This window comes from Schistocerca gregaria, chromosome 2, assembly GCF_023897955.1.
Source record: "Schistocerca gregaria isolate iqSchGreg1 chromosome 2, iqSchGreg1.2, whole genome shotgun sequence".
Lineage (NCBI taxonomy): Eukaryota > Metazoa > Arthropoda > Insecta > Orthoptera > Acrididae > Schistocerca > Schistocerca gregaria.
The window spans coordinates 622752267-622776453 of NC_064921.1; the positions used below are offsets into that span (position 1 = coordinate 622752267).

At 39.0% G+C, this 24187-nt stretch overlaps 1 protein-coding gene across 2 annotated transcripts in view; it reads right to left on the reverse strand.

The window, feature by feature from the left end:
• Positions 1–22008, reverse strand: part of LOC126334616 (protein Gawky) — a 339985-nt gene extending 317977 nt beyond the window's left edge. Inside the window, exon 1 of one of the 2 annotated variants that reach the window (XM_049997028.1) lies at positions 21829–22008. The gene's annotated coding sequence lies outside the window, so the exon portion shown is untranslated. The remainder of the gene's footprint in view (positions 1–21828) is intronic. The other variant, XM_049997031.1, reaches the window with a different exon arrangement.
• Between the last annotated feature and the right edge of the window lie 2179 nt (positions 22009–24187).

Below are 24187 nucleotides of genomic sequence, written 5' to 3' on the forward strand. Positions count from 1 at the left end.
CATTTTGGTTCGTACAGGAGTTGTTACTGCACCATGCAATATGCACAGCACGGAATAAGCGCCAACTTGTGCACACAGTGGGGTAACAGGATTTGCTGATTCCTTTGCATGGTTGGTGCATTGCTGGCGAATAGTTTTGTAATCCTAAATTTTTATCAAATACGTAGTCAACTCTACTATGTTATTCTTGGTCACACCAAGATAAACAGTTATTCAAAAGTTAATCCTGTGCTTCAACTAGTAAGAGCACCGTTGGAGAAAAATCACTCTAGGATTTCTGTCAATCTGGGTATCACTACAACAGCAGCCTGTAATTACTATGATTACAAATATTTTTTCTTTCTAACACAGATTTGACGAAAGGAATACTGGTTTAAAGTGACACTCATTGCGGAACAAACCACCACATGACTCAAACGTTCACATACACTGTACCACCAGGACTCAAGAAGAAACAGGCGAATCAAACACCAGAGAGGAACGCCTGTCAAATTCTGCTCATTTAGATAATGGCTGACAGACTGCCAACAAAGTAAAGTAGATAAGAACAGACGTGCAAAGTTTCAAAGAAAAACAATTCATTATTAGAACAAATCGCATTTAAGTTTTCAAGTAGCGGCATTTGATCTACGACAGCTTTAATCAGATTCACACTGTAAAATAAATATATGCTGATATTTCGACCAACTTGTAGCAGCATTCTTCCGTGCTAAACTGGATCCAAAAGTTCTTTATACGATCCTTTTCCTCAAAGGAAATTGGAAGGAGGTCAGCCTAAGATTATAATTTTGTACTTTTTTGTGTCAAAAATTAACTTTCACATCTCAAAGTGGTTTTCTCAGATTTCATGCACCAATACATCGTCCAAAGGACACACTCAGGATCCCAGACTATACAATGTAGGCAAACCATCGAAGAAGTTTCAGTAGACAGACAATTGCTCTAGGGGCTCAAAACAAACTGCGCTGAGGGCTTGTTTTGCATTTGGGCAAGAAGGAATTACACGGCACCATATCTGCTCCTTAGGCCAAAATGTCGCTGTATGAACTCCATACTTCTCTACGAACGCTGGTGTTCTGGGTGCTCTGCATGCAAGAGGATTGTGAAACGAGATCGTATGCAGAAGAGCCTTTAACCAATCTCCTGGATGCTTCGGAAATGCTGACAGAAACACACTTTGAGTATCTGGGACTGCTGTTAGTATTTGTTTTTTGCAGTGTAGCTATGGCTAGTAGTCGATTGGTAGTAAATTGAGCATGACTGTATGTGCCCTAGCCACTGATGAAGATCCTGACATGCGAAGATCCAGGAGTTTATGTGGGAATGGTCAGCGTTCACAATTTATCAGTCTCTCCCTACGTCGAAAATATAATTTGCCGTCACAGGCACATTTCACGTGTCATAGATGCCTTGGATTTTCATAGTAAAAAACGTAAAATGGTTTCATACAATAATGACAACTTACTTAGTGTCGCACCTTTACTTTACAGAGGGAGTTTCATGACACCCCTCCCCCCCCCCCCCTCTCCGCTTTCCCTTCAATCAGCACCTGAATTGAGATGCATTATTGTTGCACTGTTTCTCGGTAAAGTTGTTACTTCTACACTCCCATATTAATACCGATTATGAACTTTTAAAGAAATCTCAACTATCGAGGTTTTTGTTCTTGGGTTACACTGAACTCTACCCTAGCCATTTTTCAAAAGACGACTATCCATGCAATTATACGGTGATTGTGCTGCTGGTTGTGCTGATCAGCAAAAACGCGAAAAGAGTTGCAATACCTGCAATTTTATTTAAATCAAGAACATGTCGTTGGGCCTGAATTTGTTGAATCGACATATTACTGTGGCCCTGAGTGGGGAAGTGACCCCAAATGCAATAGCTGAACATGAATACACTCTTAAACATGCCTGGAAAATAAATCAAATCCATCAGACAAGACTGCTATTGTTCCTACGCCATAACTTTGCGACAGAATACTTCTCGCAGTAAATGGCTTTGGGTGTTGTTTCATCGGATATAATTGCAGTGCATTGTTTAAATGCACAAAACGGTAAATTGGATGCTGCAATTGCGTGTAGATAGGATGCTGCGACTGCGTGGCTCTTTTGAGGGTACAATGATGTACCAGTATAATGTTCAATCACAGATTTTTAGGCCAGAGTCAGTTTGCTTCTGTGTGGATAACCACAGCATGGTGTACAAGTAAAATATTCCTAGGTTTTGGTCACCTTCAGCAGGGGTCATAACATTTCAGCATTTTATAGCGCACACTTGCAGACCATGCAATAGAGAGAATTGACAGCAAAATTCGCTTTGAATTGAGTGAAATATGAGAAATGAAGAAAAACAAACGGGTAAAATACCTGAAATCTTTAACAAAATAAAGAATGTATGGTATTGACGCAGGCAGAAATATGTAGAATGAGCGGATACCATAAAGCAGCTCAAGAGTGCCTCATGAGAAATGATGAAACACATGAGAATATCACATTTACCATGAAAAAAATTGGGGATTGGGGGTGGGGGAAGAGCGCCGCAGTCTGTCGCTGGCACCTAATGTACATGCAGTGCTATATCGGTTTTTAAGGTTACGCAACCATGAACTTTTCAGTTTTAAACAGCAGGTAGTTCTAACAGTCCAGGTGCTGAGAACTATAAGGGCCTCAAGCACACTTATCAATTTTGAGACTGTACTATATACACACACTCCTGACATCTGTTAATCTTATAGTGAACCAGCTTTATCTATCTCTGTAGGCCTACATTTTATGAATGAACATTAGTGAAAAGCTGTCTCACCAATTTCTTGCATATCTGTTTCCACATGGGTAAAAAGCACAATGCATAATTCTGTTGCTCTGTGCTGCTCAACTGCTATCTTGATTTGGCAACATAATTTAGTGTCTATATATTCGTAGTAGTAGTAGTAGTAGTAGTAGTAGTAGTAGTAGTAGCAGCAGTTCGTAATTGGAGGTGTTTCATGAAAATAATGATGACGAGGAGCATGAAGTGTTGGAATAGGCATAATTGGGAGTGTGGTGCATTTAGTATTTGTTTCAAATATTCTGACTCCAGTTTCACATTAATTACAAATTTTCTAAGCATCAAAAAGCACTATTGTCACCAGCATATATAACTGCGTGTGGAAAATTTGTGAATTAATAATAGTGGGTATAACCCTAAATATTAATTACTATTTCATAGCGTATATTGTGTACATTATTTTTTGCAGAAAATATAGGATGTTGAGACTTGGTTATAAAACAAGTCAGATCTGTGAATGATTGCTTATCTACAAATTTGTTCTTCACAAACATCTATTTTTCTCAAAACTCTCTGTCTGTGCTTTGTGCCCTTATGGTTCTCAGTGCCTCAGTTTATCACAGGAGTAGGATGTAACACATTGGAAACCTCAACAGTTTAAGAACAAATCCGTACTTTGAGTGTGCCCATTTCCGTTTTTTGAAGACATCTATGAGATATGGCAAAGTATGGGCAGTAAGTAATGTCATTTATGCCATTTGCAGCAAAACAGCTGCTCAAAGAAGAGACAGTACGGCATAACACCTAGCTGGTAGAAAGTAACACTAACTTTAGCCACAAGACAACAATCCTTCGTGGTAAGGGCTCCATAACACACCAAAAGTGTTTGGCATCCATGCTGATTCATAAGCAATCAACCACTACCCACAACTCAAAGGGATGGTCTGAGCTTAGCCCAAAATTGTGTACTTTGGGCAATAGTGCTCTGTAGTGTACCTTGTGTGATTGTGTCCCAGGCGTGAGAAACATTTTTGAGGTGAAGTGACTTGGGAACCACACAAGCACCTCTATGTCCATGAAATGTTCTCCAAATCATTCTAACAAAATCTGGGAGCTATTTATTGCCTTATCAAAGCCATAGGTCACTTGCAAGGATGCTGTGGGTCAGGATGGACAATAGTTTTGGAAGCAGATGTTAGAGGCAGCCCAAATCTTTTAATATAATTGCATTCATTAGCTAGCTTTGCATTTCAGAAAAGGTATAAATTGTTATATAAAAATTCTGATTGTCTTGGTCTGCACAAAAGCTATTTGTGCATCATATGTGACCTGTGGGCTGTTGTTTGCCCACACCTGCTGTAGACTGACAAACAGGTATGCATAATTGGAAAAAAGATTCCTGTATAAGCCGTCAACGAGAGATTATGGCAGAGCTGTATGTATACCATGTAAAAGTGTGAATACCTCCACCATCTGCCTGAAAGGAGCTCCATTACTAAGCATGACATATCAGTCCATGCAGTTTTTCCCTCATTCTTACCCTACCACCAATCATTCTGCTCAAAGTTTTACTATGGTTTTAGAATCCAATGGCATTTTCCCTGTATCCACTGTAATCTCTGTGGTCAGTGATATGTGTTGAATCCAGAAATAAGTGGTCCTTATAAATTAATGATGAGCGAAGAGGGGAGGGGGGGGGGGCATACCACAATATGACTTTTCTTTCCTGTCAGCTGACATATAATTGCCATAAGCAGTAGTAAACTGCAGTTTTTAAAAATTGATAGTTTATATGGTGTAATATTCATATAATTAACACACTTTGAAACATTAAGTATTTTAAAATTTATGATTTATAAAACTCAATAAAATTAAATTTCAGTATTAGGTCATAAAATACAGAATTTGCCAACATTTCCCTCATTTTTTGAGGTAAAATGTAATTTTCTGAGAATTCAAGGTTTTCCAGAAGAATCGGCACCTAGTATTAGTACAATGAGGAGATGATACTGTGTGGTATGACTACTCACCAGTTGGTGCTTTCCAATATTGAATCGAATTACTTATGATGCAACAGTGGCATGTGAAAAAGTATAGTGCCTGCTTGACACAAAATGTTGCCATGATCAAATGTGTTGATGGTCAGTACAAGATCAAGAATATCTCAGTCATGCCATATACCTCCAATGCTAACCTGATTAATTCCGAGAAATCGGCAAACAATGTATTCACTGCAGTAGAGTGCAGATTAGCCTTTTCCAAGCTATTCTTGGTCACTAGAGAAGAAACAAACTATACTTATTCATCTGAACATTTTTCTTAATTTGAAGTCCCAAAAATACCACCATATTCACATACAATTGTCAGGAGTTATTACAGAATATTTACAACTCGGGCATGCTCTTTTATCAAGAGTCATTGAGTGAGGTGGTGCAGTAGTTAGCACATTGGACTCTCATTTGGGATGACAACAGTCCAAACCTGCATCCAGCGATTCTGATTTAGGTTTCCCATGATTTGCTTCAGGCAAATGCTGGGATGGTTGCTCTGAAAGCTCATGGCCGACTTCCTTCCCCATCCTTCCCTAATCTGATGGGACCAATGACCTCACTGCTTGACCCCATCCAACCAACAACACCATCAAGCGTTACCAAATGATTTTTGCGAGACATTTTCCAATATAGTTTTTCACTGTCCCAGAAAGGCTTACACATTTCAAAGATAAAGCTACCACAGAAAAAGTTTATATATGGTACTGTCTGCCTCATAGCGATTTCCTTTATTTTCAAATGCAACATCTTGATTTCCAGGCCTTTAATCAGATGATATTTTGAATGTGTAAAACCAGTAGAGTGGTAAATTCGAGTACAAACATAAATGCATAACGTAATGACAACTTTTATGCAAACTGTTTCGTTGCCTAATAGACTAGCAATGTTAACTGCCCATCTCACACCACATATTAGTTTCAAAAAGACTGGTTCCCATTTATATATACTTCTATAAATTATAAATTGTGCCTGAAAAAGCGATTCTCTCTAGCTTTACAATGTGCCTTACATCACCACTTACAGATAAGCACAGGGAGACAAAATGATTATATTTGTGGATTTCAGGAAAGCTTTCCATTCTATACACATATTGTTCAGTTTCTGATAGAAAAGAAACAAACAAACTGACTTTAACAAACAACATTCCAGACGTTAAATTCTTAGACAAAATGTCACAACCTTTTTGTTGCAGGAACTCATATACGAAAAATATCTCAGGTAGCCAAATTCAGATATCAACTGCCAGCTCTTCAGTATTGAATAGCTAAGCAAAGATACTCTAATTATAGAATGCTTACGCTATCACCTGGAACATATATAATAAAAAATTAGTATCCCAGAATATAAAACAAACATTAGAATATAGTAATGAAATAGCAAGCTTTATACTCCTTGATAATTGCAGGCAAATCACCACATTTATTTATTCTTTTTATTTATTTATTTTTTTTACATAGAAAAGGAATGAGGAAAATTCCAAGACAATTTTTGGCCTAAGCTGTGTAGATGAAATCACAATAAAGTATTATTTCTGAAATTATATCAGTGTACTCAGCAAACATCTGACATTTAATAAAGCACTCTGTCTTCAGGGCACGAGTGGCCTACTGGGATCATCTGATCGCAGTGTCATCCTCAGTGGAGGATGCGGATAGGAGGGGCGTGGGGTCGGCACACCGTTCTCCCGGTCGTTATGATGGTATTCTCGACCGAAGCCACTACTATTCGGTCGAGTAGCTCCACAATTGGTATCACTTTGCTGGGTGCACTCCGAAAAATAGCAACAGTGCGCGGCGGCCTGGATGGTCACCCATCGAAGTGCCGACCACGCCCAACAGCGCACTTCGGTGATCTCACGGGAACCGGTGTACCCACTGCATGAAGGCCTTTCCCTACATCTGACATTTAAGGGAGGGGAAATTGAAAGTTTAGTCACAGTGACATTCTCAGAATGACGAGAGATCAACCAAAATAATCCTCCATTTTGGCATTTCAGCACACTTGTCAACATTCAGAAGTTTGCCGAGAAATTGAAAACTGGAACCCACTGGGCTGGACAGAAGAATGGAAAACTAAAAAGAAATTGAGAGAGGAGTAAATTCAACAGCTAAGTAAGCTCACACTTTCTAGTTGGGCATGACAGTAAGAAGAAGAAAAAGATTTTCTGAAGATACAGTTTAAGTTTGTATTATGATTTTAAGTTCTGTTAAGAAGGCAGCAAGCAACTTAATTATAAAGAGGTAAGTGTTCACACATTTCTTTTAAATGTATGTGCAATTCAAGAGACGAGTTAGAAAATTGGATTGTTAATGAATAATAATAATAATAATAATAATAATCTGGAAATAATGATAGATGAGGTGTGTAAAGTCATTTGATGTATGAGGAACAAGGCCACATGAAGATGATTTACTCCAGCTAAGGAAAATTAGGGGAAAAATTTTGTATAGTCACAAATTTTTGTACATTGGCAGGATGGAGAGTCATGAACAACATAATAAAAATCCTGACTGGTGAGTGTGAGTGTGGAGGTACGTGGCCGTTTAAAGGTCACGTATGTTTCCTCAAATAACTGAACAACCAAAGCTTCTTGCAAAAATGTTTCCCAACACAAAATTAAACTATATTAAATGTCAATAAAATTCTTCTGGGTTTGTGACCACATTGTTAATATGTAAGGCTACCATCATTTTCTTAAATTTCATTGATTGCGACAATGGCCGGGGAAGCCTACTTTTGTATACATTAAATTTATTACAAAAAATCTTTATCTTTTTTCTCTAGGGATAATAGTTTCCACTTTGCTAGGGATGGTCAAATCAAATTATTTTAATGTTTTAATGGTATAAGATTGGACAAAGGCCAGAATAACTTGCACTCTGGGGTTACCATAAAAACTTAATTATGTATATAGATAGTTTGTCTATAGGTTTTGGTCAGTGAATCTGTAAATATCAAAATATTTGACATAAATGACCATACTTTTTGACTGCATTGACTTGGCAGCTTAAGTGTTTCACACTCACATGAGACCGTAGATCTTTGTGTTTGACATAAATTTCAACTTGATAACCTGACCTGTTTCTGAGAAAAAGGGGTTGTAACAGACGGAGAGACAGACAGATCGGCAGGAGTGTGATTCTGTAAGGGCCCTGTTTTTATTGAGGTACTCAACAGAAAAAAGTAATGTTTATTGTTAAAAGAAGTGGGTTAAGAACCAGTATTAAATTTGTTGTATACTACATTTAAGTGGCGTAGAACCATATTAAGAGGTAAATTGCGTGATGGGCGTGTTGTAAGGTGAGAGAAGGGTGGTGGGTAGATGAATGGGGGAACATAGGCGAGGAGTTTTTGGGGATGCAACAACCCCCCCCCCCCCCCCCCCCCCCTCCTTTGCAGGTCTACCAGCTTAAGAGCATGCAGTAAAATCCCCACTCTCTCTGACCCACTATATCATAAAAAGCTACTACAGGGTGTTTTGCAAAGTCGTACGGGCCTTTCCTTAGCTCGCCTTATGAATCACTGCCACCACAATGCGCACACATGCAAGGGGGTGTTGATTTTTTACAAAGTGGAGTAACATTACATGGAATACAGATATGAGTTACCAACAATACTAATGCAAGAAATACATATCGACCGAATCTACGTGAATGTCTGCACACTGTTTTACACTGCTAGAGGAAAGATTGATTCTTAGTCATCCTGTACAGAAGCTGTAGCATTCTACCAGTTTACAGGCGGGCTATACCTCACCAGAATCTCCTGTCTCATAGAGCAGACTGACTTCACTGAGCTTCTGTTTGTATAGTGCAGTTATTTTTAGCTTCTTATGTGATAATTTGCATTCAGTTGTTAAAAGAACAATTATGAAAAAAAAGCTCAACAGCTGGAGCTGTCAACTGTCTATTACATTGAAGAGCCTGCCCCAAGTATAACATGCTGTCATTTTGTATCCGACAGTGTTAATTTCATTGTCTTAACTATCAGTGGCTGGAATACTTTTCCCTTCGGGGGGGGGGGGGGGGGGGTATCAAAAGCATCACCCCAGTCTAAGCTCACCCAACGTCACAACAGGTCCAGAGTCTTAAACTGTCTCTCTCTGTAACAGAATTAGGTCACTGAGGTACTATGCAACTTCAACGCATTTCACCAGACTACTGTTCTAGGTATGAACATAACTAGTCCTATTAAATCAGACATAGTGACACATACTTTGCAATATATACTGTGGATGTGTGAAAAGTGGCTCCACTTAGTGTAGCAAACTCTACAATGCCAGCAATTCTTAAAGGGAAGAGGTTTATACAGTGTACAGTAACACAGTTAATGGTGAGAGAAGTGCAGTAACTTTCTGGTCATTCATGTATTCACCACCAAGTGAGTAGAAAAAACAGTTGTTTGGTTTTACAATATGCTGTCAGCAACAGACAGCAGCAAGGTGCCACTTTTATCAAGTCAATCCCTTTCCTACTAATACTACATAGATAATTAATAATATCACACTTACAAATTAAAACATTTCAGCTACTGTTTATAGAAATTTATTTTACAGAAACGCTCACTTGTTGTTGTTGTTGTCTTCAGTCCTGAGACTGGTTTGATGCAGCTCTCCATGCTACTCTATCCTGTGCAAGCTGCTTCATCTCCCAGTACCTACTGCAACCTACATCCTTCTGAACCTGCTTAGTGTACTCATCTCTCGGTCTCCCTCTACGATTTTTACCCTCCACGCTGCCCTCCAATGCTAAATTTGTGATCCCTTGATGCCTCAAAACATGTCCTACCAACCGATCCCTTCTTCTAGTCAAGTTGTGCCACAAACTTCTCTTCTCCCCAATCCTATTCAATACCTCCTCATTAGTTACGTGATCTATCCACCTTATCTTCAGTATTCTTCTGTAGCACCACATTTCGAAAGCTTCTATTCTCTTCTTGTCCAAACTAGTTATCGTCCATGTTTCACTTCCATACATGGCTACACTCCAGACAAATACTTTCAGAAACGACTTCCTGATACATAAATCTATATTCGATGTTAACAAATTTCTCTTCTTCAGAAACGCTTTCCTTGCCATTGCCAGTCTACATTTTATATCCTCTCTACTTCGACCATCATCAGTTATTTTACTTCCTAAATAGCAAAACTCCTTTACTACTTTAAGTGTCTCATTTCCTAATCTAATTCCCTCAGCATCACCCGATTTAATTTGACTACATTCCATTATCCTCGTTTTGCTTTTGTTAATGTTCATCTTATATCCTCCTTTCAAGACACTGTCCATTCCGTTCAACTGCTCTTCCAAGTCCTTTGCTGTCTCTGACAGAATTACAATGTCATCGGCGAACCTCAAAGTTTTTACTTCGTCTCCATGAATTTTAATACCTACTCCAAATTTTTCTTTTGTTTCCTTTACTGCTTGCTCAATATACAGATTGAATAACATCGGGGAGAGGCAACAACCCTGTCTCACTCCTTTCCCAACCACTGCTTCCCTTTCATGCCCCTCGACTCTTATGACTGCCATCTGGTTTCTGTACAAATTATAAATAGCCCTTCGCTCCCTATATTTTACCCCTGCCACCTTTAGAATTTGAAAAAGGGTATTCCAGTCAACATTGTCAAAAGCTTTCTCTAAGTCTACAAATGCTAGAAACGTAGGTTTGCCTTTTCTTAATCTTTCTTCTAAGATAAGTCGTAAGGTCAGTATTGCCTCACGTGTTCCAACATTTCGACGGAATGCAAACTGATCCTCCCCGAGGTCTGCATCTACCAGTTTCTCCATTCGTCTGTAAAGAATTCGCGTTAGTATTTTGCAGCCGTGGCTTATTAAACTGATAGTTCGGTAATTTTCACATCTGTCAGCACCTGCTTTCTTTGGGATTGGAATTATTATATTCTTCTTGAAGTCTGAGGGTATTTCGCCTGTCTCATACATCTTGCTCACCAGCTGGTAGAGTTTTGTCAGGACTGGTTGTCCCAAGGCCGTCAGTAGTTCTAATTGAATGTTGTCTACTCCGGGGGCCTTGTTTCGACTCAGGTCTTTCAGTGCTCTGTCAAACTCTTCACGCAGTATCGTATCTCCCATTTCGTCTTCATCTACATCCTCTTCCATTTCCATAATATTGTCCTCAAGTTCATCGCCCTTGTATAAACCTTCTATATACTCCTTCCACCTTTCTGCCTTCCCTTCTTTGCTTAGAACTGGGCTGCCATTTGAGCTCTTGATATTCATACACGTGGTTGTCTTCTCTCCAAAGGTCTCTTTAATTTTCCTGTAGGCAGTATCTATCTTACCCCTAGTGAGATAAGCTTCTACATCCTTACATTTGTCCTCTAGCCATCCCTGTTTAGCCATTTTGCACATCCTGTCGATCTCATTTTTGAGACGTTTGTATTCCTTTTTGCCTGCTTCATTTACTGCATTTTTATATTTTCTCCTTTCATCAATTAAATTCAATATTTCTTCTGTTACCCAAGGATTTCTAGCAGCCCTCGTCTTTGTACCTACTTTATCCTCTGCTGCCTTCACTACTACATCCCTCAGAGCTACCCATTCTTCTTCTACTGTATTTCTTTCCCCTATTCCTGTCAATTGTTCCCTTATGCTCTCTCTGAACCTCTGTACAACCTCTGGTTCTTTCAGTTTATCCAGGTCCCATCTCCTTAATTTCCCACATTTTTGCAGTTTCTTCAGTTTTAATCTACAGGTCATAACCAATAGATTATGGTCAGAGTCCACATGTGCCCCTGGAAATGTCTTACAATTTAAAACCTGGTTCCTAAATCTCTGTCTTACCATTATATAATCTATCTGATACCTTTTAGTATCTCCAGGGTTCTTCCACGTATACAACCTTCTTTCATGATTCTTAAACCAAGTGTTAGCTATGACTAAGTTGTGCTCTGTGCAAAATTCTACTAGGCGGCTTCCTCTTTCATTTCTTAGCCCCAATCCATATTCACCTACTATGTTTCCTTCTCTCCCTTTTCCTACACTCGAATTCCAGTCACCCATTACTATTAAATTTTCGTCTCCCTTCACTATCTGAATAATTTCTTTTATTTCATCGTACATTTCTTCAATTTCTTCATCATCTGCAGAGCTAGTTGGCATATAAACTTGTACTACTGTAGTAGGTGTGGGCTTCGTATCTATCTTGGCCACAATAATGCGTTCACTATGCTGTTTGTAGTAGCTTACCCGCATTCCTATTCATTATTAAACCTACTCCTGCATTACCCCTATTTGATTTTGTGTTTATAACCCTGTAGTCACCTGACCAGAAGTCTTGTTCCTCCTGCCACCGAACTTCACTAATTCCCACTATATCTAACTTTAACCTATCCATTTCCCTTTTTAAATTTTCTAACCTACCTGCCCGATTAAGTGATCTGACATTCCACGCTCCGATCCGTAGAACGCCAGTTTTCTTTCTCCTGATAACGACATCCTCCTGAGTAGTCCCCGCCCGGAGATCCGAATGGGGGACTATTTTACCTCCGGAATATTTTACCCAAGAGGATGCCATCATCATTTAATCATACAGTAAAGCTGCATGTCCTCGGGAAAAATTACGGCTGTAGTTTCCCCTTGCTTTCAGCCGTTCGCAGTACCAGCACAGCAAGGCCGTTTTGGTTAATGTTGCAAGGCCAGATCAGTCAATCATCCAGACTGTTGCCCCTGCAACTACTGAAAAGGCTGCTGCCCCTCTTCAGGAACCACACGTTTGTCTGGCCTCTCAACAGATACCCCTCCGTTGTGGTTGCACCTACGGTACGGCCATCTGTATCGCTGAGGCACGCAAGCCTCCCCACCAACGGCAAGGTCCATGGTTCATGGGAACGCTCACTTAACAATTGCAAATTAGTACTCAATGAACTCCACCATACAAACAAACTCAATGATGATATTTTGTCAATGTACATAAGAACTGGATGGGAAACAAATTAAAAAGCAAATAGTGCTCATGGTAGACGAAATTGCCCTTCCCCGAAGAATGCTACAGTTCAGGATGATTAAAATAAATTTCTCCTCTAGCTGTGTGCAGAGATCTACACAGAATCTGTACATATGTTTTTCTTGCATTACTTTTACTAGTAACTCATATCTGTATTCAATACAATGTTAATCTATTTTGTGGAAAATAAACAAACCCCAGGAATGACTGCACACTGTGTCATGAGTGTTTCATACGGCAAGCTGTGGAAAGATCGTATAACTTCATGAACATCTTTGGCTTTTGTGACATAGTGGGGCACCTATGAAGGAGGAAAGTGCATGTCCACAATCCTGCTGCAACCTGCCTTCCCTCGTATTGTTGTTGTGGTCTTCAGTCCTGAGACTGGTTTGATGCAGCTCTCCATGCTACTCTATCCTGTGCAAGATTCTTCATCTCCCAATACGTACTGCAGCCTACGTCCTTCTGAATCTGTTTAGTGTATTCATCTCTTTGTCTCCCTCTATGATTTTTACCCTCCACGCTGCCCTCCAATACTAAATTGGTGATCCCTTCATGCCTCAGAACATGTCCTACCAACCGATCCCTTCTTCTTGTCAAGTTGTGCTACAAACTCTTCTTCTCCCCAACCCCATTCAATACTTCCTCATTAGTTATGTGATCTACCCATCTAATCTTCAGCATTCTTCTGTAACACCACATTTCAAAGGTTTCTATTCTCTTCTTGTCCAAACTATTTATCGTCCATGTTTCACTTTCATACATGGCTACGCTCCATACAAATACTTTCAGAAATGTCCTCCTAACACTTAAATCTATACTCAATGTTAACAAATTTCTCTTCTTCAGAAACGCTTTCCTTGCCATTGCCAGTCTACATTTTATATCCTCTCTACTTTGACCATCATCAGTTACTTTGCTCCCCAAATAGCAAAACTCATTTACTACTTCAACTGTCTCATTTCCTAATCTAATTCCCTCAGCATCGCCCAACTTAATTCGATTACATTCCATTATTCTCGTTTTGCTTTTGTTGATGTTCATCTTATATCCTCCCTTCAAGATACTGTCCATTCCGTTCAACTGCTCTTCCAAGTCCTTTGCTGTCTCTGACAGAATTACGATGTCATCGGCTAACCTCAAAGTTTTTATTTCTTCTCCATGGATTTTAATACCTACTCTGAATTTGTCTTTTGTTTCCATTACTGTTTGCTCAATATACAGATTGAATAACATTGGGGAGAGGCTATAACCCTGTCTCACTCCCTTCCCAACCACTGGTTCCCTTTCATGTCCCTCGACTCTCATAACTGCCATCTGGTTTCTGTACAAATTGTAAATAGCCTTTCGCTCCCTGTAATTTACCCCTGCCACCTTCAGAATTTGAAAGAGATTATTCCAGTCAACATTGTCAAAAGTTTTCTCCAAGTCTACAAATGCTACAAACGTAGGTTTGCCTTTTTTTAATCTCGCTGCTAAGAAAAGCCGTAGGGTCAGTATTGCCTCACGTGTTCCAACATTTCTACGGAATCCAAACTGATCTTCGCCGAGGTCGGCTCCTACCAGTTTTTCCATTCGTCTGTACAGAATTCGCGTTAGTATTTTGCAGCTATGGCTTATTAAACTTATTATTTGGTAATTTTCACATCTGTCAACACCTGCTTTCTTTGGGATTGGAATTATTATATTCTTCTTGAAGCCTGAGGGTATTTCGCCTGTTTCATACATCTTGCTCACCAGATCATAGAGTTTTGTCAGGACTGGCTCTCCCAAGGCCGTCAGTAGTTCCAATGGAATGTTGTCTACTCCGGGGGCCTTGTTTCGACTCTGGTCTTTCAGTGCTCTGTCAAACTCTTCACACAGTATCTTATCTCCCATTTCATCTTCATCTACATCCTCTTCCATTTCCATAATATTGTCCTCAAGTACATCACCCTTGTATAGTCCCTCTAAATACTCCTTCCACCTTTCTGCTTTCCCTTCTTTGCTTAGAACTGGGTTACCATCTGAGCTCTTGATATTCATACAAGTGGTTCTCTTATCTCCAAAGGTCTCTCTGTAGGCAGTATCTATCTTACCCCTAGTGAGGTAAGCCTCTACATCCTTGCATTTGTCCTCTAGCCATGCATGCTTAGCCTTTTTGCACTTCCTGTCGATCTCATTTTTGAGACGTTTGTGTTCCTTTTTGCCTGCTTCATTTACTTCATTTTTATATTTTCGCCTTTCATCAATTAAATTCAGTATTTCTTCTGTCACCCAAGGATTTTACTAGCCCTGGTCTTTTTACCTACTTGATCCACTGCTGCCTTCACTACTTCATCCCTCAAAGCTATCCATTCTTCTTCTACTCTATTTCTTTCCCCGATTCTTGTCAATTGTTCCTTTATGCTCTTCCTGAAACTCTCTACAACCTCTGGTTCCTTCACTTTATCCAGGTCCCGTCTTCTTAAATTCCCACCTTTTTGCAGTTTCTTCAGTTTTAAGCTACAGTTCATAACCAATAGATTGTGGTCAGAGTCCACATGTGCCCCTGGAAATGTCTTACAATTTAAAACCTGGTTCCTAAATCTCTGTCTTACTATTATATAATCTAGCTGATATCTTCTAGTATCTCCAGCGTTCTTCCATGTATACAACCTTCTTTCATGATTCTTGAACCAGGTGTTAGCTATGATTAGCTCTGCGCAAAATTCTACTAGGTGGCTTCCTCTTTCATTTCTTAGCCCCAATCCATATTCACTTACTATGTTTCCTTCTCTTCCTTTTCCTACTCTCAAATTCCAATCACCCATGACTATTAAATTTTCGTCTCCCTTCACTACCTGAATAATTTCTTTTATCTCATCATACATTTCATCAATTTCTTCGTAATCTGCAGAGCCAGTTGGCATATAAACTTGTACTACTGTTGTAGGCATGGGCTTCGTGTTTAACTTGGCCACAATAATGCGTTCACTATGCCGGCCGCGGTGGTCTCGCGGTTCTAGGCGCGCAGTCCGGAACCGTGCGAGTGCTACGGTCGCAGGTTCGAATCCTGCCTCGGGCATGGATGTGTGTGATGTCCTCAGGTTAGTTAGGTTTAAGTAGTTCTAAGTTCTAGGGGACTTCTGACCACAGCAGTTGAGTCCCATATTGCTCAGAGCCATTTGGACCATTTTTGCGTTCACTATGTTGTTTGTAGTAGTTTACCCGAACTCCTATTTTTTTTTATTCAGTATTAAACCTACTCCTGCATTACCCCTATTTGATTTTGTATTTATGATCCTGTATTCCCCTGACCAAAAATCTTGTTCCTCCTGCCACCGAACTTCACTAATTCCCACTATATCTAACTTTAACCTATCCATTTCCCTTTTTAAATTTTCTAACTTACCTGCCGATTAAGGGATCTGACATTTCCACGCTCCGATCCGTAGAACGCCAGTTTTCTTTCTCCTTATAACGGCGTCCTCCTGGGTAGTCCCTGCTCGGAGATCCGAATGGGGTACTATTTTACCTCCGGAATGTTTTACCCAAGAGGATGACATCATCATTTATCCATACAGTAAAGCTGCATGCCCTCGGGAAAAATTACAGCCGTAGTTTCCCCTTGCTTGCAGCCGTTGGGGCAATACCAGCACAGCAAGGCCATTTTGGTTAATGTTACAAGGCCAGATCACTCAATCATCCAGACTGCTGCCCCTGCAACTACTGAAAAGGCTGCTGCCCCTCTTCAGGAACCATACGTTCGTCTGGCCTCTCAACAGATACCCCTCCGTTGTGGTTGCACCTAGGGTACGGCTGTCTGTGTCGCTGAGGCACGCAGTATTACACACGTGTAATATTTATCTCTACCTACTTCATTTAACAATAAGCACTAATTTTGTAATATTAAAACCCTACATTAGAAATCTGCAGCTTTAATATCCTCTGCAACACGTAAGTATTAGTCTACAGAAAAATGAGTAGGACCATTTTTGTAGGAATGTAGTTGAATTTTATGCTGGGAAACATTTTCACTGCACACAGCAATTTTCAAGATATTCATGAGAAAACACAAAAAAGTGACCTTCAAAGGGTGACATTTTTAATAATAATAATAATAATAACAGTAGTTAAATGTAAACGTACGCTTCTGCGGCCGTTGTCATAGTCAATAAAATTCTTCTCATTTTGAGGCCGCATTGTCAGCTATAAAATAAACCCTGAAGAAGGCGCCTTGCAACAGTCGCCGGCAGCTTCAAACCCAGAACAATTTTATTGACATACAACTGTTATTCAGATAAATGACTAAAGAAGGAGAAAAAGTAATACAAAAGGAATTTGTAAAAGTATACATTGGAGGGCTATGAAGGAGATAATACCCCTCGTGTTGCAAAGTTGCTGGTATCATTCCATGCAAAAGGAGACATACAAGACAAAAAAATGTAGATTCATCAACCTTTTTGTAATATACAGCACAATAATTAAAATGATCACCCAACATATAATACATTATATTTTTATCAAGCAAAGGAACAAACTAGCCTTAGAAGGTAATATAAACTTTAAAATGGACCATTATTCAAGCTATGAATGAAATTATTAATGGAGCAATAAATATGTCTCTGATTCATACGTCCAGAAAAGTTTTTTACTCAGGCTGACAAAATCTGTATGAAGAGTCTTCAATTCAGTTTACTTTAGCATACAGAGGAATTCACACATCAATACTACAGCTCCTACTGAATTTTATCTCAAAGGTGTGAAATTCTCAATATAGAATTAGGCAGGGGGGTCCTCATACCATGGAAAGTATTGTCAGCAGGTCTTCATTATGTCTTCAGACCAATAAACTGAGAAACAGAAATACGTGTTAACGAAGCACACCTGAACTACTTTTGTTTTGATAATGATGATTCACCGTTTTCCTCTGTTGTAGATAAGCCTCAACAACTATTGGAAGTATTAACACATCGTGTTATTGTATTTTGGACAGTTGAAGTTGGCTAGATGGAGTGAAGAACAAAGGAAGGAAAGTTCCAAGCACTGTGTTTCCCAAATATTGACTTACAGCAGTGACATATGAACTGTGATTATAAAAAGCATTTGAAAACTGCAAGCTGCTTAGTGAGCAGTGGAGAGAAATAGGTGGACCCAAAACTGGAGCATGTACGAACTGTGATTTCTCTCCATCACAAAACCTTTCTTCTTATTTCTGCATAGTTTACATTTTTCAGATCCATTTGCCTTTCATTCCTTCTTATAATGTAATCTCTATTACATAAATAACTTAGACAATATGCATTATATTGTAAACATATTGTTCACGATCATGAACTGAAGTCAAGTGTGCATCAGTAAACAGGTATGTTCTGTTAATGTTAACACAGTTCAAGAATTTCAGTGCCTCCCTTGCAAAGTGTTTCTTTTTTTTTTGTTTTTGCTGTGGCTTGAAGGACATAGTAACCTAAGAATACCTCTTAAAACTGGTCAGGATTTACGTGAGCCTCTTAAAAGGCTGATATGAAGTTTAAGAAATTGAGACATTATAAGAAAGTAATGCATTTCAAATCTTTCCTTTATGTCCACTGCCATTCCTTATAAAAAGGAGGGAAAAACAGCATCTACAATTTCTACAGGACTACACACCCACCATTTCGTGTTTCACAACTGAGAGCTAGTTCTCTCATTTTGTGCATACTGATTTCTGAGGTTATACACAGCATAACCGTTTCAGATTATCTTTTCTTGAATATCATTCACAGTAATACGAAACAATTTGAAGGATAACAAACATATTGTTCTCCAAAAAGTTAACACTTTTACATGTACTGTTTAGTTCTTCTCTACACTTGTTCAAAATCTCTTAGATCACTGAAAGACACTGCCTACACAGTCTTATGCCAACTATTGACTGTTGTTTTAGCAGTGAATAAAGATCTACCATTCCAGTGAGCAAAGGAACAATACTCTCAAATTTTCTGCCAACTAGTGCTGACAGTGATAAGAGATGCAGTAGTAATAGTGCCTTCATATTTACGAAACAGAATATCTCCAAGGCAGGTTGTTGCTGAAAAGGAAACTTTTTGTCGCTTTCACAATTGTGTGACTTGTGCTTCATCTCTTCTGCAAGCTCATACACTGCCACACTCAGATAACCACAATTAATGTTTCAAATTGTCAATCAGAGAATTAATTGAATGGTCCTCGTACAAGTAATATATTGCTGTTTGTTTTGTTATAGAACGCAAAAACCAACTAGGGTCATACACTGCCCACATCAGAACTGTATAACATGAAGACAAAGAGAGGAATTAAACATGACTACACATTAATCGCAATCAATGGATGAGAAGACAGCTAAAAAACAGCGATGTGGAGAAAGGTCTATAAAACATGCCAAATAGAAACGGAGGTCTCGAACTAAAAATTAAATAGCATACACCATATTTCTATGGTGGATAAAAAGTAAAGCACAGTCGACAGCCCGCGCGTCATTCGCTGAAACAGCCGATAACTCAGACGGCAAACATGAATATGAATGTAAGTGGTTAGAAAAAGGGGACTTTGTGAGAAATGGCAGATCGTCAAAGGTTGAGCACAAATTGGTAGGCAAGCACCACTTAACAAATGGTAATGGCTAAGAAGACAGTGCCCGGTATAAAACCTAGTTAAAATAATTATCTCACGGCGAGAAGGCCGAGAGGAGGTCGTCCAAGGTGCTGGGATTAATAAACCGGAGCTTGATCCCATGAAGGGAGGACCAGCAGTGATGGGAAAGTGGCACCACCTGCTGACATATGTCAACATAGAGATCATCGGAGGGAATGTAAGGTCTAGCAGGCTGAGGTACAAGGACTGCAGTCTTGGCAGTAGTGTCAGCAGACTTGTTTTCTGTCAGACTGACTTGGTCAGTGGCTCCATCAAGAGAGGGTAATAAAAAGTTTTTATCGGGGATGGAAATAAATAACATCTTCGAGATCAACTGATCAAAAAGTGAGAAAAAATATTTTCGAAAATTTTGTCCCCCTAAACTCTATAAGTGCCTAAAATCTTGGCAAATAAACATCAAAAATTTATTCTGATTTGACTCTTTCCAAATGTGACAAACTGTACAATTTGTAACACATATTGAAATAGTTAGAGCCCTCTGCTTCCTTTCAATTCTCTTTCATTTTCCTGTAAATGCTGTGAGTCTAAATTGGATTTAAAGTGAAATTAAAAGTAGACTAATCTGCCTGACAAATTCCTCACACACAGTCATCATCTCTGGCTAACGAGACCTATAGCCCATTCATGCCCGAGTTCCCAGAGTTAGGCCTGAGTGCTCGGAGTTGACTGTGGCCATGTGACAGTACGTGACCCCCTCCCCCACCTTTTTTTTTTTTTTTTTTTTTTTTGGAAGCACTTTGTCTGATAGCTTAGTCTGCTGTTTAATTGTGCTTTAAATGTGTCTGTCTGGCACTCAGTGCTTCCTCTATGCAACGAGTACCAGACCAACCTATTTCATTGTTGTTACATAATGTGTTTCTACAAATGAATACAAAATTTATATTATGAAGTTGCAACAAAGAAGGATGCTCACTTGAGTTTATAGTTATGTTTACTAGATTACTATTTTGGCACCAGCAACAATAATGTATAACAATAAGTCTCTGCACATCATATCAAAGTGAACTTCAAAATTGTGTCTCTCTTTGCTAAATACTTGTTTAATTATAGCTCATTAATTATAGCTCACATTTCAGAATGATCTCTCAATAATGCAGTCATACAAATGCCAGGACAAATCAAACATTTCTTATTACACCAAACACCTGAAAAATTTTGAACATGCTTTCTTAAGTAGCCTAGTTTCTTTGGAACATAAAGGCATTTATTTTTTGTTTCAACCAAATGCTACACTCTGGAATGTTTTTCATCTTAACTAATGACAAGGACTGCTTTCCATTTCCCAAGCACAATAATTATTTCTGGCCTACTATTTGCTGTCTAATAAAAATTTTAAACATAGTCTTAGTATCAGAACATCAGCAAAACCAACTACAAAAATCAGTATCAAAAACATAAATCATTAAATATTCTTTTCTTTCTTTTCCTGTGATCCATAACATCTCCTATACTGCCACACAGTAATTGATGTCCCTTCTCAGAATTCTTCTGAAACTAATGTTTCACTCCCTTTCTTGTGTGCATTCCCTTCGAAAGTAATTGATGTACTTTTTCGTGAAAGAAGAAAGTAGCTCTGATAAAGTCTTAACTTGTAATTATTTCAGGAAATCACAGAAACAAACTTTGATGGCTTACAAGAAGTCAAACATTTTTGTCCTATTAGTATATTAACATATAAAAGTAACTGCACAGCTCACGGAAAGTGTTCTAGGGCATGTCATTGAAATCTATCATTTCGGAGAGCGGAACTTAAAAAAATTATGTCTCGTTACTTTTCCTACTTCAGATTAACACATCAGACTTTGTCATTTGTAAGTTACGAAGTTAACATTTCGGTACCAAATCGAACTACAAATTGTATAGGTTCAAAAACTTTGGAACGTCTATTGTTTTTGTTGTTTCACAGTATATTTCGGTAACGAATTGTGTCCTATGTTGTGCAAAAGGTAATTTACGGGTCCAGTAAAAATCACTATCATACTTCTGGGGTCCCATTAAAAGCATAATCGCTGACGATATGGCATCTCCATCGAGAACACTAATTGCTTCGTGTACACATGGCTGAATGTGGTAAAACGGGTGTTTTGAGCACTATAATCAGCATAAAATATACTTCATCCTCGAGATGTTAGTGAACAAGTGATGAGCGTTCCGGGAGTTATGTGACGTTCTTGGTCCACTTATAGCTCAAAAGTATCGGCAAACCGCTGAGAAATCTAACGAAATATTTTACTGGAAGTGTCATCAGTTAACATGGAAATTTCATCGTGATGGTCCATCTGTATAAGGGTGCAGACATCACCCGCTATAAACGTAACTAGATACTTCTTTGGAGTTAACTTTAAAGATTTATTGGACAACATACAGAACCATTGTGCTCGTAAGAAAACAAATACTATCAAACTATAAATACCTTATGAAAAATGACGGTGCAGTTCGTTTAGTCTTTTTTTCTCCAGAGAGTCGAATTATCAGTCGCACAGAAATATTTTTTTAAATACAGGGGATGGAGAAACTGTTTACTAGGAACTTATGTAAAACGAGCATTGCGCAGTTTCTCCCAATATCGACATCCTTAAAATGTATAGATAATACAAGTTGCATCGATTGAAGTGGGATGCGAAATCGATGTGATGCTTGCGTTATGATAAATTTCGATTTCGTGCGCCATAACAACTGCTAGAAATATGTAATATAATAAATACCAGGGGTTTCTTACATTACCCATTTTCTTACGTGACCCATAAAAAAGATGAGATACACTACTTAATAGTTAGGCACTTGCAAGATTCGGAAACTGTACAGCTGTTCACAGTGACTGATGGGGTAACATTTATATTTTAATCTTTTATTTTACTCTAGAATAGTGAATCTGCTAATTAAATTACATAATATTTCTGACCATCAGTCGTTCTTTGAACATAACCAACTTTTAAAAGTTATAACAGCACAGTATAAACAATGACTGAAAAACAACGTTAACGTGCGGCATACTTAGATAACTATTGTTTCTATTATTATCTATCGTGTTGGCATGTATGTTTTTCATCCTTTTTTTTTTTACACAAATAGCTCAATTAAGCATTGCGTTATCAGCAATACCAGTCAGCTAACGTAAATATAAGTCCGTACTAACATATGTAACGCCGCCAGTCAACAGGCGGTTACAAAAATCGGCTCAGAGAAAGAAATATTCCAGCACAGTCATTGATCTCTTTCCAAACTGGATACCGAAACTGTTGCTATGTGAACTTTTCGGGTAAGGATCCTCCTATTTCGTTTCGCGGCTTACTGCAACACAGTGGCCACGAAGCGTCACTAGAATGCAAAAGAAAATACTATGCGATTCTGCACCCATGTGAATCTATTACATCGAATGTTCCCAATTTTTAGAGAAGACAATATGAACTGCTGCAAGAAACAGTCACGGTTCCGCTGCGTCATTTCAAGACTGGGCTAGTGTGTTTGACAGGCAGATATAAAAATTCATTCTGCGTTAATTCACGTAAGATTTACTGTTGTGCAAAAACCGCCTTGAGATGCAGTAGAAGAAATCGACAAATTAGTTACCGGTACTATATTATCCAATTCTCTGCATATGTATAATTTTAAAATCACCTGTCGTGACAGAACTTTCGATCATACTGCTGCCTTTGCCGCATGAGCGATGTAAGGTAAATATATATTTTTAAAATATACTTAAGGGGACTTTATCCGTTGTGACGTGTGAAATAATTGCTGACTGATTGCTTTTCATGTTTCACGTAGAACAAAGGGACTGGAGCACCAAGGCCGCTTGTTCTTTGTTACGGCCTGACCATCGCTGCCTCAGTCAACACATTTAGTCCACGGCCAGTGACTATGAGAAGATATCGTCTTTTTGTTCACGTTTCGTGAGACCATTGTTACTGTAACTATGTCTTCAGTTTTATTGTAATTTTTCTGTGCTACATTTGTCTCAAGCCAATTAGTACATATTCCCATTTCTACAGACATGCTGTGTTGCACATCTTCAAGATTGATATCACATGTAATTAGTGTTGTGTCATCCACATACAGCACTGCATCACATGGTACAACTGTGGGTAAATCATTAACTCTCAACTGTCCAGTTTGGTGTAGCGGAAGGCCAAGTTGGATAGCAAAAAAGCCAGATAGGCTGGAGTTCTGTAAATTCTCTCTTCTGGCCCAGCCATAACATAAGGAAGAAGTGGAGCCCCTCCATGCCCACACCGGCGTGGTGGCAAACACAAAAGGTGTGGTATCTCTCCATAACTGTTAGTTTTAACTAAAGTGAGGTCTGCAGGATGTGGGTACTGCGATGTTTGCGTACGTCTGGTTAAGGTTAGCCATTAATATGCGCTCATCTGAAGATAGGTCGAAAGTTGAAAGAAGGGTAGCGGTTTGAAGGGCAGAGGAGAAAAAAGTGCCAAGCTCTGCAATAGTTGGGCTGGGTTGTATGAGCAGTAGCGACTTTCTTGCTACCTGCAACAGGTTATGCAAGGGTATGTTTTATTGGTAGTGGGTATCATGCATGTGGGATACTTTTGATGTTGTGCAGTGGTGTTGCTTAGCGGCTGGTGCTGGGTGCCAGTGTTGGCTTCTTAGTCAGAGTCAGCGTACATGTAACGCTTGGGTTCATCATCGTTTAGTGTTTGATAGATTATATATAGGATTCACAGTGTAGGGTAGTGTTGGTTTGTTTGTGCATTAGTGTGCGAGCTTGTCTGTTTCCCTGGTGTAGCATTTTGGTCGGCTTTAGTAGTAGCTAG